Genomic DNA, 16,837 nt, shown 5'->3' with positions numbered 1-16,837 from the left:
TTCTGATCTATTAAAGGAAAGAGAGGACTTATATTGTCCTTTGCCATCTTTACCTCCTCTGAGATGCCCCATTCCTGATTTCTCCGAGTTGACTTCGGAAACTTTTTTCTTTCTGGTCAAATTTGATCTCCTACCTTTCCCAGGAACTTCCTATGTTGGGTCCTAAGTTCTTCACTACCAATACAGTAAGTCACATTAGGAGCACACTCACACGTTTGTATTTCCAGTATCCAGCATTGTGCCTGTCATTATATGTTCAGTAGATAATTTTGAATGAGTAAATTCTTTTTCAATGAAGTTCTGAGTGAGGTCTAGGAACAAAATAGTCCTGAAAGTAATTCTGCCTGATGAAGTTTAATACCTGGTGACCTATTATGCCCCAAATGAGCATACGTGACTTCCTATTAGGGGCCACTCCACAGAAATAATATTTTTAGAAGCAGTTTCTTCTTTGTGGAGAGAAGGATCAAATCTTAGATCTGCACAGCAAGCTCTGAGTTTATGGAAACTGCTTATGAGTAATAATATCAGCCAGCTTACCTGCCTGCTTTCCTTCCTTTTTCCCTTCTTCCCTTCTGCTCTCCCTCCATCCTCTCCTCCCTCCCCTCCTTTGCTTCCTACTTCAAGATCTGGCATTTCTATATGTCATATTCATGTTGGAAAGGGAAAGATCCAAGGAACAAGAGAAAAAGAGGAACTGAAGAGAAGAGGAATTTATATATATGCACCTACCCATGCATATACCTTCTGAACCCCCTGAATGTGTTAGATATATGATATAGAAATATTTTACAAGGTAGAGAATGTGAGGGTACCTGATTTTCTAGTTTGCAATCACTATGTGCTGTTTCATTTCAGAAAGCATTCTTCAGAGAATATACTGTCAACCAAAAGACAAGATGGGAAGTTGCTTCGGAATGCTCAAAATCCCATTAACACTTTGTATTCTTATGAACAAAAGGTTGTCATTTCTTTTGCTAGTAATGGCATGATATATTTAATCAGACTTTCAATTTTTTATTTTAGTTTGTCTAATAATTATTTTCTATGAAGAATGACCATCAAGGGTTGGAGTAAAGAACACTGTTTTAAAACCATGTGTCTTAGATTTCTTCTTGAAATTTTTTGGGACAGAAATGTAAAAGTTTATTGTGAACTCTGGTAATCAAACAATAATTCTGCCACTCTTTCCCCATAATTCTTTCCCAGTGTTTTGTTTGCTCAGTCTTTTCTACCACCTTGCCCCCTTCAGAACTCACCCTGTGGCCCTGTCCTTTAGGCACTCACAGTCTGCTCTCCAGATTGACTGGCAGCTAATCTTGTAAATGAATCCACTCTAATGGCTGCTGATATGTACTGGGGCTTGAGGTCAGTGCTTCCACCTAGTTAACTTGTTAAAATTTTTTAAAGAGGCAGTCTGATAAAGTGAAATGGGCATGAGAGGGTCAGAAACTATGGAGTTGGAGTCCTAGTTTCACTACTTATTTTGTAACTTCAGCTTAACAAGTTACTTTAATAAGTTACTTTAGCTTTGAGCCCCAGCCCGATAAGTATTCTGATAAAAATTATACCTACTGTTTACTGCTCAAGGAAGTAACTATTGAAGTGTTTGTTTTAAAGTGAAAAAGTATTGTGTTCAAACTTAATTGATTTAAAGACCTACAAACAGTGATTTACCCCAAAGCAATGAAAAAACAAAAAACATATGTGTGTGTGTGTGTGTGTGTGTGTGTGTGTGTGTGTGTGTGTGTGTGTATGTAGAAGTTTATTTTCTGCAACTCTACTATGAACAAAGCTTTGTATGGGATCTAGAAGTTCCATGTAGACATAATAAATATAAAATCATTAGTATAAGGAAGACATGGTGAAAAATATTTGAGTTAAAAATCAAATACTGTGAGTTCAAAGGGAGAAATTACCTCTGAACTTCTGGCAGAGAGAATGTGTGAGTCAGGCAGTGTTCATTAGGAGGTGACATAAAGGCTTCAAGAGATGGTAGAGTTTAAACATAACACTAATGATGGATATTTTGACTAATATACTGCACAGCTAAGGACTTCAAAACACAGAAAGCTAGACTTCTGTGCGGCACCCAAATGTCAGAGTGTCAAGTAGCTTGCTTTTGGCAAAATTTCTCTTGCCAGTTATGTGTAACTCAAGAATATATATAATTGTGAGGATATACAAGCATTAAGAAAAGATTCCAGAATTATGAGTAAACGACTTCAGCTTGTTTGATCTTTAGGAATTATATTTTTGGAAGGATTTCCTGAAACTCTTTAACATTTTCAGCAATGTGAGTTAAAACCATGGAAATAAAAAAAATTTTGTGCCAGTATTATAACCTACATATTAAATCTTTTCTGTAAATGAAGGTGTTTTCAAACTAAATAAATACATACATATATTGTATTTATTGAAGATGCCATACAGTAAGAGAATTAAGTGGTCAATACAGTTAATGTGTTAATGTTTACTACTGCACAAATTCTTCCCAAATTCTGGAACCCACATCAAGATTTCATAAAACATTTCAATATTGTATGTGGGGCATGGACAGTAGTGTTAGGTATGAACTCAAGTGTCCTAGGAGCTATATTCATGGTTATGCTAAATTTTTTATTTCTTTATGGCTCTGCTTTCCATTCTATTTTTTAAAAACTGTTTTTTAAAGCAGTGATATTTGTTCTCTGAATAAAATTTTTTTAATCTGTAATAGAATATCACTTTTAGCTCCGTCTTCGGCACATTTCTGTTACTGGTTGAGAGAACTTCACAGTGAACTGTGACTTCCATGGATTAGATTAAAAGCTTTCAGAGTGAGGCAATAATTTTCCCCATGTTTTGGTTCTCCAATGTAGTGACCCCAAAAGTCACCTCCCCATTCCAAATGGGGCAAAATCCTTCCAGGCTGCACTCCTCCTAATCACAATGGTTGCTTAAAAATGTTTATCTGTAAAAGCTTGTCAGTATGTTTCCTTTCATCTCTATCTATAACCTCTCACAATATAAAAAATGACTGTATCTGGGTTAATACAGGCATCAAGCTAAAGAAATACCTCATAAGCCAATGGTCTTTAAATATCAGCGATGACCTGTGAAAAGTTCCATTGTGTGCTATTTTCTTCTAAATTAACATTGAAGAATGTATCCTATGAAAAAGCATGCAATTTTAACAGACAAAACTAAATGTTGCCTAAAATTCAAAGCTGTAAATATCAATGAAGTCCATTGATGTTCTAAATGAAATGTCCTCTAAAAGCTATTCCTTGCATCTTTGTTGTCCAGCAGATGTATGGGTGATTTTTTCACAAAGATTGTCCTTTAGAGTTTTTCCTCTGGGAGAAAACAAGCCTCCTCTGACCATTGCTCTGCAGGCCCTGACCCTTCTGCGGACCTCCTGCTAGTAGACGGGAAAATTACTTCTGGCTGTTGCCCCTGCGCTGCTGTTTCCTGTGTCCGCTGGCCCAGACCTCTCAGGTCTGCACCGATGCCTCCCTAACCACACCTCCTCAAACAGAGCCTCCCTCTGTGTCTCGGGATTTGAATCAGGAAGTGGTACTGGGTCAGCCTGTGACAAGGAGTGTTTTCTGGGCGGTCTGGGTGGGGGGGTTTCCAGCAGCAAAGAAGTATTCTGTGCCAGGTTTCTTGAGCAGAAGAGTGGTGACTGCCCCCTTCCTTCCGGCAGTGGAAAGGTGTCCAGAAACTGCAGCTGCTCGTTCCAGTGACTTGTCCAAACATTTTCAAGAGCTAGTCACACTCCAGGTGAATATTTTCAGACACCTCAGGTGAACTAGGATTTTTGTTCATATAAATAGACCATAGAGCAAAGGGCAGAAATAAGGCCATTTCTTTCTCCCAATCATGAACATGCTCTCTGTGTATGAAACTGATTTTGATGTGAAATACGCAGGTGAAGGACTTCTGGTTATTTCAGATTTTGGTTTTGCTTTTAAAAACATCTTAAATTTTCTGCTTTATTTCCAGTAATATTAGTAGAATCACATTTTATCTCTTCTACTCTCTTTGAAAATGATAATTTGTAGGTTTCAGTGGGCCTTAGGATAGAAAGAATATCCAGACATATCATAGCCTGAGAACTAATCCTTAAGGCCAGGCAGAATAATGATGTGAAAAGGTCCCTGAGTTTGTACCACATGCCAGTATTGGTAGCATGTGCATGGAAATTTTCTTCTTAAACATGCTGTTTTATGAGTGCTGTGTTTTTATTTTTGTGACTTTTTAGAAACTATAGCCAAAGGGAGCTTTATATATTCTTGAGAAATGCAGTGATTTAACTTGCTCTAGGTTTTGGACAATTCCACTGTCATTTTAGAGTTTTTAGGCACTCAGTGCATCGCATGAGAAGGGAATGTTTCTATTTTGCCACCACCATTATGTTATCTTTTCCTGTGCAATTACAAGCTAATTCAGGGCTCTGTTAGACTAATAGCATCTGATTCGCTGCTGTCACCCAGTACCTCTCCATGCACTTTTACTACCATCTGCAGTGGCCCCAGCACTTACCTAGGGTGAGCATTTTTCTCTAAGTAGAGACTCATCTTTGGCAAATCATTAATGGAACATCAAAAAGATTCCATCTGTTAGAGTTACATATGGCTAAGATCAGAATTATCAAATATCTCATTTTTTTCTTTATTCTTTTTTTTCCTTTCTTATCCACACAATAAATGTAGTTGTCAGCAGGATAAGTTCATGCGCCGGATAAGGTCACAATTTCATTTAGTGACAACTTCCAACAGTACGAACTTACAAGGTTCGATTTATTAAAGAGTCAGAAAGGATAAGATCACTGCATGGCCAGCCTGATTTATCAGGGTTTGACTGGAGTACTTGAATAGGGAATGTCGTATTTCAAGTTTATGTTCAAAACTGTAGTTTAGTGTATGTTATGACTGTATGACTCAAAAATTGAGAAGGAAAATTAGAAAAGGTATCCCTGTAAAGCGGTTTGTAGCCACTTATTAAGAATGATAATTTTCTGTACCAAACTATGCTTTGAGATGGATCAACACAGCATAATATAAATGACACCATTTGTCTTAAAATGCAGATGAAACATGCTGTTATTAATGCTGAGGAAACACACTTAGCAGCAAGGCACTGTTTGGCTGTAAAGATAATCAGCAGCAAAATGATCATCTAACCCTCTATGTGTCTGGCAGGCAGCTGTCAAATGGTTAAACCATAAAATAGCAAGAACTGCCATATTTCAGCCACCTTGGCTGACTTTGAAAATGTTTTGAGAGTTTTAGAATCTTTGAGCACTTTTTGAACTCAGCATGACTCCGGGGCTGTCCATGTTTGATACCATGATGTATAATGTTTTCCAACCATGAAGAAAATATAAATATGGGTTCTGACGCGATAGCCTTCTGCTGTAGTAAGGCCTGATAAACATGATGAGCTAATTCATCTGGTCTGCTTTAAAATTTGGTTATAGATTTAAAACCAAGTTCAAACCCATCCAAAGTTTATTTTCAGCAAATGAAGTTTGATCTCCTGTCATCTCATTTACTTGCAATCATGTCCTTCTATGAAATCGGAGCCTGGAGTTAAGGGATGTTCTGTAAATACCATATACATTTATGTCATCAACTTAATGCTGAATTCAGTTGAGGCATCGTTGCTGATAGCTGGGCTAAAAGGCCCACATCTTGTCCGTTCCCCTTTGGTGTGCTACAGTTCTCATATTCTTTGCTTTCTAAAGAGGCATCAAAAAGGCCCTATTAAAAAGAAATAAAATAATGGCTTGAGAGCAACTTCCATAAAAAAAGATTTGAGGGTATGTCTCTTGATTTTAAGCATTTCTTTCCACCAGCCAATTTCTTTTATTTGGACAAAAACATGGCTTGATATCTTAAAAGCTGCAGTATGTTTGGTAGTGATTTCTGACTTAGAGCATTTTTTTCTTTAAGTGAAGCTATCATAAGTCTTTGAGTAATCACAGACTTTTAAAAGTATGCATTATCAAGAAGATAAGAGAAGCAGCCCTCAGGACTAACAATATTATCTTTTACCAAAATTGATTAGTCCATCCTATGTGTCTCAAATATTTTGTGTGAACTTATCCAGCATGTTAAAAATAAGGCTCCATTTTAATGAATAGTTGCAAAAATATGAACTGGGCAGAGAACGAAAATCTTTATTTTTCATCCTGCTCTTTATTTCACAGATGAGGTAATGATGTAGATATAGTAAAATGTTAAACAAATGAAATGTGGGATTGTTGTGATACAAAGAGGAGATGCACATTAAAACAACTTGTTTTTGGTCTTTAAAATCAACTTTAACTGTACTAAAATTAAGTCTATGAACTTATGAAAATCTTTATCCAATCAACTATGTTCAATTTGTATTTTGCAATTATCACATCTCAAACTATATTAATTACCTGAGAATAAACAGAAGTAAAAAAAGAAAACTGTAGTTCAAGATATTTATAGTCCTGTTGAGGTAAAAGGAGTTATCCAGAGGAAACCTGGGGAATAATTCAATGCAAAACCATGTGATATTGGATAATAAATGTCATAGGGAAGGAGAACTCAGTTTTTTTCTGGAGCTCAGAAGCATCTGATGAAAGAGAATAGCTTTGGGTTTGATCTGGCAACATTAACAGGGTTTTCCAGGGCAGCCAGGAAAATTGTGTCTGCACAATTCTCAGAAAGGTGTGGGGGTTAAACTGGAAATGAGGAGGAAGATATGGTAAGAGAAGTTTTTCTGAAAGGAAAGAAGAATGTATTCAGGAAGGAGAGAACAGGAAGTTAGGAGGACACTGTGGTCAATGTTGAGGTCATGTGAAGACTCAGGATGGTCAAAAGGGAGCTAGTGCAGGTATATGCACAAGTTAGTGTCTAATGAAAGTGAGTTTTAAATAAGTTTATCCTGGCAGGGATTTGGAGCCTGAATTGGAGCAGTAAAATGAATTGAGGCTGATTACTCATCTACCTCAGAGTTGAGAAAAACCTGGAAAATGGTGATAAGAAAGCTGAATCAAAGAGATATTTACAAGGAAGTTAAGTCAAAGTCTGGGGAGTATTTTGGATAGAAATGTTAAGAGGGAATGTGACCACAGGTTAGCTGTGATGATAGAAGTTTGTGGACGTGAGCTTGGAATGCTTTGATTTTTTTTTTTTGGTGATATAGTAAATATTAAGTACTTTACATATGTAATCCGAGTTTATCTTCATAGTAACCATATGAGTAGGATATTATAATTCCTATTTTGTACCCTGAAACCAAAGTCCAAAGGGTTAAGGGATTTGCTTAAGATCACATGGCTTGTTCAATTTACTCATTTGCATTTCAGTTTTGAACCCATTCAATATGTGTTCTGACCTTCCATTCTACAAAACTCCTCTCCCTCCAGATATCCCTGATATTCATCTCTTCAAAAGGAATCTTTCCAGTCCTTTTCTTGTCTTCATAAATTTCAGATTACTTGATCTATCCTTCCTTTTTAAAATTCTCAAACAATACGTTGGCTGTTATGACACCATATCATTTATTTTCTCTTTCACTTTTTAAAAATTTTCTGGGCCTACTTCTCCATCACTCTGCCTTTTGATCATGTGTGAAACTCTGCCCTAGGTCTTATTTTATCATGATACATTCTTTTCTAGATTAACAATCATATGGCTTTTATGCATATGATACAACTTGATTTTAATTAATGAATAAATAACAACATTTATCCCTACTTAAGACCTTGCTTCTGAGCACCAAGCTTGTACCTGCCTATCTAAATTCACCTCTTTCCTTCCTTACAGCCACTTCAAACTCCTATTTCCAAACCATCATTCCTCATCTTACCCTTAAATCTTTTTTCTCTGTGTTCCCTATCTCATTTGCTTAAGTCTGACACTTGAATGCCATCATTGGATTTTCCCTTCCCTAACTCCTCAAATACAAAGAATCACTCAGTTTTACAACTTCTCCTTCCCAAGACTTATGGGTTACATTTCCTGAAATTTATCCACAGTCCAGGCTTGTTTTGTTTGTTGCTTTATGCCTGGGCATAACCTACTGTCTGGTATTTAGTAGATACCAAACAAATATTAGTATCATAAATGAATGAATAAACTAATGGACAGGGGGGAAGAGGGGGAGAAAGAATGAACAAACAAATCAAATAAGAATTGGAGTTTTGCTTTCTGGGTTTCAAATCTCTGATCTTTTCATGTCCAACATCCATTTTTTGATAAGCTGGTTTTAGGACCTGAGTCTTTGACACACCACAGGATGTTCTTTCTACCTCTCTTAAGATATCATACCTGGGGAAAGAAAATCATGGTGTCAGGGACACCTTACCAAGTAGCAAGTGAGTGTAAACCTCTCTTTAACAGTAACAAACCAAAGATTCAGAACAGATGCAACTTATTCAAGGCCATTCATCTGGTTATTGGATAGAGTTGGAGCTAAGCATTCATCTTGTTTTTAGTGCAGTGTTTTCCCTATTTCGTGACACTTATTAATCTTTGAAAAAATTAAAAATATTATACTCCAGAAACATGTAACTTAAATATAAGTCCCATTTATACAATGTCCCATTTCTTTTGCTTATCATTAACCTACATAGCCTTGAAAGTGTATAAATGCTAATTATTTGCAGTATGCTTGCAGTTTTCTATAATGCTGTTGTGAATAAGTGAGTACTTTTATTTAACTACTTCAGCAATGAAAAGGATTTGCCCGAATCACAAAATAATTACTGATAAACAAGAACAGAGACTGGGATTTGCCTGTTTGTCTAATAAAGTTGAGAAGATTGACTAAATGGTTTGAACAGTTTCTGGCCATTCATTTTGGCCATTCTTAAGAGCACATAGAAGTATTTTTTGGTCTGCTCCAAATTTCAATGCAAAGCTGATTGTGATTAATATACCTTAAAACATTTGGTGACATTTGAGTATCGCTTCATAATCTGCCCTAAATTAGTTGTTTTCTTAATCCATTAAAACAGACCTGCTTGTAAATTCAGGTATTGATAAGAAGTCAGTGTTTGACTGAGTCTGAACCCTTTTCAAATGAAAAATGTCAGTGGCAGAAAGAGAGGATGAATTACTTTTTAAAAGGTTTTCAAAAATTCTAATGATTCCTCTAGTATTACTTAAATGTGACATGACTGGGTTTTTTTAGGGTATAAAAACAACCCAATTATTTGGATATAATTTTTATGTAGAAAGGAACATTCTTAACTAATGTTTAGCTGAGAGATTGAAATTTGGTTCATCTTTAAATGGTAAATTATAAAGAAATTGTTTAAAATGTAAGTAATGGTTGGAATATACTAACAACTCCTATCAGCAATTAAAATTATTTTTAAAATAGAAAATATTATCCTAAAGATTTACATAATTACTTTGCCACATATGAATATGGATGCATATGTTGAGGGACATTTCCCCCTGAGGCCTTTTTGATATGATAACATATTGTTCATCATGCTCCGTCTTTGAGAGTTTACTATACAAAGCCTCTGATTCCAATGCATTAATCAAAAAGATGGTACAAAGATGAATAACATTTTCAGGGGAAAAGCTCAGAAATGGGTTTGTTATTCCAAACAACAAATCATTATTGTTCCATATTCCTTGAACTTTGAATAAGATTCAGATTCCTTGGGCTTTGAATATTATTCAAAGAATTATATTCCTTGAACTTCAAATAAGATCTCTTGAACTTCGAATAATACTTAATGGACTTAAGCATTAATATATTATTTAATGTAAGTATTTATAAAGCTAACTTTCAGCAGCTCAGACTTACTGAATCTTTGTGGGTCCACTTCCTTGTTGCTGACCATCTTTATCTACTGAGACATCACAATGAAAAAGAAGGGGAGGTGTGTGTCTGTCTTAATTTAATGAATTTAATGACTTCTTCACTTTATAGTGTATTTGACCAGAGGGAGTGGAGGGAGGGTAAAAAGAAGGGAGAAGTGAGATGTAGTCTTGAATTTTAATTTTGTACTGTGAATGGGAACTGTTATTTCCACTGTGTTTTTATTGTTCAGGTACAGGTACATTTATGTTTCATAGTGGACATTTAACTATTACACAGTATTTAAAGCTGATTGTGATTAATATACTTTGATTTTGGTTTTTGAGATGAGCAATAATAAACATGAAAATAATGGCTGGTGTTTTAACTATCAAAAGAGGTGACACGGATATAGAGAAATAAAGAACTCAGACTCATGGTGCTGGTTTTAAAAACATCAAGATTAAATCTCCATATTTAAAGAGGTTTACTAACTTGAAAATAAACTTTTCAAGATTAAGGAAAAAATTTCATAATATACATGCCTACCTGACTTAGATATCATTTAGAAAATGTAATTACATTCTATTTTATTTAGTATTTTCCCCAGCTATCTATTCTATGTTGATTTCGATTTATTCTTTCTTTCCATTCCTTCTCACTTTTTAAAAAAATTTTTATTAAGGGATGATTGATATACACTCTTATGAAGGTTTCACATGAAAAAACAATGTGGTTACTACATTTATCCATATTATCAACTGCCCACTCATACCCCAATGCAGTCACTGTCCATCAGTGTAGTAAGATGCCACAGATCCACTGTGTGCCTTCTCTGTGCTACACTGTTCTCCCCGTGATCCTCCACACCATGTGTACTAAACATAATACCCCTCAATCCCCTTCTCCCTCCCTCCCCACCCACCCTCCCACACCCCTCCCCTTTGGTAACTACTAGTTCATTTGCGGAGTCTCTGAGTCTGCTGCCATTTTGTTCCTTCAGTTTTGCTTCATTTTTATACTCCAAAAATGAGGGAAATCATTTGGCATTTGTCTATCTCCACCTGTCTTATTTTACTGAGCATAATGTCCTCCAGCTTCATCCATGTTATTGAAAATGGTAGGATTTGTTTCTTTCTTAAGGCTGAATAGTATTCCATTGTGTATATGTACCACCTCTTCTTTATCCATTCATCTACTGATGGAAACTTAGGTTGCTTCCATATCTTGGCTATTGTAAAAAGTGCTGCAATAAACATAGGGGTGCATATGTTTTTTGAATCTGGGAGTTATATTCTTTGGGGAAATTCCAAGGAGTGGGATTTTGGAGTCAAATGGTATTTCTATTTTCAGTTTTTTGAGGAACCTCCATATTGCTTTCCACAATGGCTGAACTAGCTTACATTCCCACCAGAAGTGTAGGAGGGTTCCCCTTTCTCCACATCCTCGCCAGCATTTGTTGTTCTTAGTCTTTTCGATGCTGGCCATCCTTACTGGTGTGAGGTGATATCTCATTGTGGTTTTAATTTGCATTTCCCTGATCATTAGTGATGTGGAGCATCTTTTCAGGTGTCTGTTTGCCATCTGAATTTCTTCTTTGGAGAACTGTCTCTTCATATCCTCTGCCCATTTGTTAATTGGGTTATTTGCTTTTTGGGTGTTGAGGCATGTAAGTTTTTTATATATTTTGGATGTTAACCCCTTGTCAGATATGTCATTTACAAGTATATTCTCCCATACTGTAGGATGCCTTTTTGTTCTATTGATGATGTCCTTTGCCGTGTAAAAACTTTTTAGTTTGATGTAGTCCCATGAGTTCATTTTTGCTTTTGTTACCCTTTCTTGAGGAGATGCTTTCAGGAAGAAGTTGCTCATGCTTATATTCAGATGCTTGCCAATGTTGTCTTTTAAGAGTTTTATGGTTTCATGACTTACATTCAAGTCCTTAATCCATTTCGAGTTTACTTTTGTGTATGGGGTTAAACACTAATCCAGTTTTATTTTCTTGCATGTAGCTGTCCAGTTTTGCCAACACCAGCTGTTGAAGAGGCTGTCATTTCCCCATTGTATGTCCATGGCTCCTTTATCATGTATTAATTGACCATATATGTTTGGGTTTATATCATGGCTCTCTAGTCTGTTCCATTGGTCTATGGATCTGTTCTTGTGCCAGTACCAAATTGTCTTGATTACTGTGGCTTTGTAGTAGAGCTTGACATTGGGGAGTGTAATTCTCCCTGCTTTATTCTTCCTTCTCAGAATTGCTTTGACTATTGGAGGTCTTTTGTGGTTCCATATGAATTTTAGGGTGATTTTCTCTAGTTTGTTGTAGAATGCTGTTGGTATTTTGATAGGAATTGCATTAAATCTATAGATTGCTTTAGGCAGGATGGCCATTTTGACAATATTAATTCTTCCTATCCATGAGCATGGGATGTGTTTCCATTTATTGGTATCTTCTTTAATTTCCCTCATGAGTGTCTTGTAGTTTTCAGAGTACAGGTCTTTCACTTCCTTGGATAGGTTTATTCCTAGGTATTTTATTCTTTTTGATGCAATTGTGAATGGAATTGTTTTCCTGATTTCTCTTTCTACTAGTTCATTGTTAGTGTATAGGAGTGCCACAGATTTCTGTGTATTAATTTTGTTTCCTGCAACTTTGCTGAATTCATATATTTGTTCTATTAGTTTTGGAGTGGAGTGTTTAGGGTTTTTTATGTACAATATCATGTCATCTGCAAACAGGGGCAGTTTGACTTCTTCCTTGCCAATCTGGGTGCCTTTTATTTCTTTGTGTCGTCTGATTGCGAGGCTAGGTGCTCCAGGACTGTGTTGAATAGAAGTGGGAAAAGGGGGCATCCTTGTCTTGTTCCCGGTCTTAAAGGAAAAGCTTTCAGCTTCTTGCTGTTAAGTATAATGTTGGCTGTGGTTTTGTCATATATGGCCTTTATTATGTTGAGGCACTTTCCTACTCTACCCATTTTGTTGAGAATTTTTATCATGAATGGATGTTGAATTTTGTCAAGTGCTTTTTCAGCATCTCTGGAGATGATCATGTGGTTTTTTTTGATATGGTGGATGATGTTAATGGATATTTGAATGTTGTACCATCCTTGCATCCCTGGCATAAATCCTACTTGATCATGATGGATGATTTTTTTGATGTATCTTTGAATTCGGTTTGCTAATATTTTGTTGAGTATTTTGGCATCTATGTTCATCAGGGATGTTGGTCTGTAATTTTCTTTTTTGTGGTGTCTTTGCCTGGTTTTTGTCTTAGAGTTATGCTGGCCTCATAGAATACATGTGGAAGTATCCCTCCTCTTCTATTTTTTGGAAAACTTTAAGGAGAGTGGGTATTAGATCTTCACTAAATATTTGATAAAATTCAGCAGTGAAGCCATCTGGTCCAGGTGCTTTGTCCTTAGGTAGTTTTTTGATTACCAGTTCAATTTCACTGCTGGTAATCGGTCTGTTCAGATTTTTTGTTTCTTCCTTGGTCAGCCTTGTCAGGTTGTATTTTTCTGAAAAGTTGTCCATTTCTTCTAGGTTGTCCAGTTTATTAGCATATAATTTTTCATGGTATTCTCTAATAATTATTTGTATTTCTGTGGTGTCCATAGTGATTTTTCCTTTCTCATTTCTGATTCTGTTGATGTGAGTAGACTCTCTTTTTTTCTTGATAAGTCTGGTTAGGGGTTTATCTATTTTGTTTATTTTCTCTAAGAACCATCTCTTGCTTTCATTGATTCTTTCTATTGTTTTATTCTTCTCCATTTTATTTATTTCTGTTCTAATCTTTATTATGTCCCTCCTTCTACTGACTTTGGGCCTGGTTTATTCTTCTTTTTCTAGTTTCATTAATTGTGAGTTTAGACTGCTTACATGGGATTGTTCTTCTTTCCTGAGGTAGGCCTGTATTGCAATATACTTTCCTCTTAGCACAGTCTTGACTGTGTCCTACAGATTTTGCAGTGTTGAATTATTGTTGTCATTTGTCTCCATATATTGCTTGATCTGTTTTTATTTGGTCACTGATGCATTGGCTATTTAGGAGCATGTTGTGAAGCCTCCATGTGTTTGTGGGATTTGTCATTTTCTTTGCTTAATTTATTTCTAGTTTCATACCTTTGTGGTCTGAGAAACTGGTTGGTACAATTTTAATCTTTCTGAATTTACTGAAGCTCTTTTTGTGGCCTAGTATATTATCTATTCTTGAAAATGTTCCATGTGCACTTGAGAAGAATGTGTATTCTGTTGCTTTTGGGTGTAGAGTTCTGTAGATGTCTGTTAGGTCCATCTGTTCTATTTTGTTGTTCAGTGCCTCTCTTTTCTTACTTATTTTCTGTCTGGTTGATCTGTCCTTCAGAGTGAGTGGAGTGTTTGAAGTCTCCTAGAATGAATGCATTGCATTCTATTTCCCCTTTTAATTCTGTTAGTATTTGTTTCACATATGTGGGTGCTCCTGTGTTGGGAGTGTAGATATTTATAATGGTTATATCTTCTTGTTGGATTGACCCCTTTATCATTATGTTATGTCCTTCTTTGTTTCTTGTGACTTAATTTGTTTTGAAGTCTATTTTGTTTGAAATAAGTACTGCAACTCCTCCTTTTTTCTCCCTATTAGTTACATGAAATATCTTTTTCCATCCCTTCACTTTTAATCTGTGTATGTCTTTGGGTTTAAAGTGAGTCTCTTGTAGGCAGCATATAGATGGGTCTTGTTTTTTTATCCATTCAGTGACTCTATGCCTTTTGATTGGTGCATTCAGTCCATTTACATTTAGGGTGATTATCAATAGGTATGTAGTTATTGCCATTGCAGACTTTAGATTCGTGGTTAGCAAAGGTTCAAGGTTAACTTTCTTACTATCTAAGAGTCTAACTTAACTCATTTAATATGCTGTTACAAACACAATCTAAAGGTTCTTTCTTTTTCTCCTCCTTTTTCTTCCTCCTCCATTCTTTATGTATTAGGTATTATATTCTGTATTCTTTGTCTACCCCTTGATTGACTTTAAGTTTGCATTTTCTTAGTAATTAGCTGTTCTACTTCCTTTACTGTGGTTTTATTACCTCTTGAGACAGCTATTAAACCTTAGGAACACTTCCATCTATAGCAGTCCCTCCAAAATACACTGTAGAGATGGTTTGTGGGAGGTAAATTCTCTCAGCTTTTGCTTATCTGGAAATTGTTTAATCCTTCCTTCAAATTTAAATGATAATCTTGCCAGATAAAGTAATCTTGGTTCCAGGCCCTTCTGCTTTATGGCATTTAATACATCATGCCACTCCCTATGGCCTGTAAGGTTTCTGCTCAGAAGTCTGATGTTAGCCTGATGGGCATTCCTTTGTATGTGATCTTATTTCTCTCTCTGGCTACTTTTAACAGTCTGTCCTTATCCTTGATCTTTGCCTATTTAATTACTATATATCTTGGTGTTGTCTTCCTTGCATCGCTTGTGTTGGGAGATCTGTGGATCTCCATGGCCTGAGAGACTATCTCCTTCCCCAGATTGGGGAAGTTTTCAACAATTACCTCCTCAAAGACACTTTCCCTTTCTCTCTCTTCTTCTTCTTCTGGTATCCCTATAATGTGAATACTGTTCTGCTTGGATTGGTCACACAGTTCTCTCAATATTCTTTCATTCTTAGAGATCCTTTTTTCTCTCTGTGCCTCAGCTTCTTTGTATTCCTCTTCTCTAGTTTCTATTTCATTTATTTTCTCCTCCACCATATCCAATCTGCTTTTAATACCCTCCATCGTGCTCTTCAATGATTAGATCTCTGACCTGAGTTAATTCCTGAGTTCTTGGATATCTTTCCTTACCTCCATTATCATGGTGATGATTTTTATTTTGAACTCCCTTTCAGGCAGAGTCATAAAGTCCATGTCATTTAAGTCTTTCTCCCGCGTTATATTAATTTTACTCTGGACCAGATTTCTTTGGCATTTCATATTTGTGTATGGCGCCCTCTAGTGTCCAGAATCTCTACTCTCTGGCGCTCCTAAGCCCCTGAAGCAATGTCAGGGTTTGCAGCAGAGCGGTATTGGTGCCTGGGGAAGGACAGAGGTGTTTCCTGCTTCCTGGCTGCTATGCCTGTCTCCATTGCCTGAACCAGTGGGCCGAGCACGCAGGTATATACTTTTGTCCCAGAGCAACCGGATATGGATCTCTGCTTTTCACAAGCAGCTGGAATCTCAGTCTCTCCAGGAATTCTGCCTGTCTTAGCTTTCCAACCCCGTAATCACAAGAGCATCGTGAAAGCACCATGAAATGTAGGTTTGTGCTCTCAGAACAGATCTCCAGAGTTAGGTACTCAGCAGTACCAGGCCTCCACTCCCTCCCTGCTCCATTTTTCTTCGTCCTGCCGGTGAGCTCTGGTGGGGGAAGGGCTTGGGTCCCTGCTGGCCCCAGCTTTGGTACGTTAACCTGTTCCTTGAGGTGTGCTCTTTTCTCCAGGTATGTGCAGTCTGGCTCAGTCCTCTTTCCTGTTGCTGTCTCTGGATTAGTTGTATTAATTATATTTTCGTGTTATATGTGGTTTTAGGAGGAAGCCTCTGTCTCACCTCTCATGCTGCCATCTTTAATCTATCATTCCCATTTTCATATCTACTCTTGTTCAGGCTGAGAAGAAATACCATTTAAAAAACCAAAAAATTGTATTATTAGGGTTCTAAAATAAAAAATTTTGATGTGATAATATGGTCTAGTAATACTGTCGGGCATACATATCATAGATTTAATTCTTTAAAAAGAAAGGCTCTAATTCCTAATTGTAATCTTTGTTTACCCCAAACAGTATTTAGGCTCATAGCCATTCTTTGAAATTTTGAAGGCTTTATTTATTTATTTATTTTATTAATCCTTTCATTTATTTCTTAAGTGAACACTTGATGAATTCCTACTTTATGCCAATGTGTTTTTGTCTTTACCTCCTATTTCCTGTAATTGATACCAAAGTAATAATGTGAAGGAAATGAAAGGAAGAAGACACCTTAAACTGGCTGTTTATATGTTTTTGTACAAGACCCCTTTGGTAACAGACAATC

The 16,837-nt window shown here is 36.4% G+C and overlaps 1 protein-coding gene across 4 annotated transcripts in view; it reads left to right on the top strand.

Annotated features, from left to right (window-relative positions):
- The window catches only part of ZFPM2 (zinc finger protein, FOG family member 2), a 462,487-nt gene that overhangs the window by 221,842 nt on the left and 223,808 nt on the right, over positions 1-16,837 (top strand). The gene's annotated exons all lie outside the window — the stretch shown is intronic.

This window comes from Manis pentadactyla, chromosome 3 (genome assembly GCF_030020395.1).
Source record: "Manis pentadactyla isolate mManPen7 chromosome 3, mManPen7.hap1, whole genome shotgun sequence".
Lineage (NCBI taxonomy): Eukaryota > Metazoa > Chordata > Mammalia > Pholidota > Manidae > Manis > Manis pentadactyla.
Note: the sequence above shows the minus strand (reverse complement) of the source record. Positions and strands in the feature narration are given on the sequence as shown.